General features: G+C 41.3%; 1 non-coding gene across 1 annotated transcript; it reads right to left on the reverse strand.

Moving 5' to 3' along the window:
• Window positions 1-1,194: 1,194 nt before the first annotated feature.
• Window positions 1,195-1,301, reverse strand: LOC131630880 (small nucleolar RNA R71). Its single transcript, XR_009292538.1, has one exon. It is a non-coding gene; the product is annotated as a small nucleolar RNA R71 (small nucleolar RNA).
• Between the last annotated feature and the right edge of the window lie 397 nt (window positions 1,302-1,698).

Raw genomic sequence — 1,698 nt, forward strand, 5'->3', positions numbered from 1 at the left:
CAAAAATTGTTTTTACACCCGAGCGGGATGGCGAAAGCGTACGTTAGGGATATTAGCTTGCTCCGAGTCAACAGAGCGAGAGTTTGAGATTAAGAGATTTAAATAGATAACGACTTCATAAAATAGGCATTTTATTAATTACGTTGTTTCCAAAAAGCTCTTCTAAAATCTAATGGGATGGCGAAAGCGTACATTAGGACTAGGATAGTAATCTGAATCAACAGAGCGAAAGTTTGAGACGAGGATTTTTAATCAATTGAATTAGTAAAGATTTTTAATTTAATTATGCAAAAGCCAATGGACCTTCGGATTACCTTAAGTTAAACGAAATACATACTGATACCTGTCTTTTATTATATTCTTCATTTTCTCACAATCACTCTCCCTTAGGAACAATCAAAATTTTAGTAGCCCTAGCTTTCCATAGTAACCTTAGATAACGGTAGATCGATTCATAGTCCCTGTGGATTCGATATCTTTTAAAACTACACGACACGACTGTGTACTTGCCGTCATCAGATTTATAGACACGTAAAGTCGCGATCAAGTTTTTGGCGCCATTGCCGGGGACTATTTAAGTCGATATCGTAACTCACTGTTACACCGTAGAGACTAGGACAATTCTTCCCTTTCTTTCTGAACGATTGTATGCCAAATACTCGTTCATTAGGAGGAGATTTAATACAATGAATTAACGAGATCGAACGTTTCATTAACGTCAAACGTCGAGCTCGCAATCTTCCCGAAGTAGACCCAATTCCGATTAATCAGGAGTTGACTTTTACTGATCAAATTAATCAATTCACCCCAAAGTTAGAGATGGCTGCTCTTCGTCCTCTTAGAGAATATGCCGCTCCTTCGCGCGCTGAACCGCACTCAAGTATCGCACCACCTGCGATTGAAGCAAACAATTTCGAACTGAAGCCTTCACTGGTCCAAGCTGTTCAACAGAATCAATTCTCTGGAAGCCCTGTAGACGACCCTAACCTCCATTTATCTGTGTTCGTGCAATATGCCGACACCGTCAAAGCTAACAACGTTAGTTCTGAAGCTATTCGATTACGTCTCTTTCCTTTCTCCCTGAGAGATAGAGCTAGAGCGTGGCTTCAATCCCTGCCTTCAAATTCCATAACCACATGGGACGAATGAAAGAGAGTATTCTTAGTGAGATATTTCCCGCCTAGCAAAACTGCTATGCTCAGAGGTCAAATCAACGGATTTACCCAGAAAGATAACGAATCACTCTTCGAAGCTTGGGAATGTTATAAGGACATGCTTAGACTATGCCCTCATCATGGACTCGAACCATGGCTGATCATCCATACTTTCTATGGTGGTCTCTTATATAACACTAAAATGACTATAGATGCCGCTGCTGGCGGAGCATTAATGGACAAGCAACATGATGAAGAATATAACCTCATAGAGAACATGGCACAAAACCATTACCAATGGGGTGGAGAACGAGCCGCTCTAGAGAAAGCCCAAACCAAAGGAGGAATGTACGAAATAAGTGGTATAGACCGCGTTAATGCGAAAGTAGACGCTTTAACTCAAAAGATCGAGAACTTAACCATCACTCCTTCAGCCACCGCTGCTGCTGTAACACCTAACTGCGAGATCTGTGGATTGACTGGACATGTAGTTGCCGAATGTCAACTCTTGACTGGAGCCCCATCTGATCAAGTAAATTATGCT

This window comes from Vicia villosa, unplaced genomic scaffold (genome assembly GCF_029867415.1).
Source record: "Vicia villosa cultivar HV-30 ecotype Madison, WI unplaced genomic scaffold, Vvil1.0 ctg.000746F_1_1, whole genome shotgun sequence".
NCBI classification, from domain to species: domain Eukaryota; kingdom Viridiplantae; phylum Streptophyta; class Magnoliopsida; order Fabales; family Fabaceae; genus Vicia; species Vicia villosa.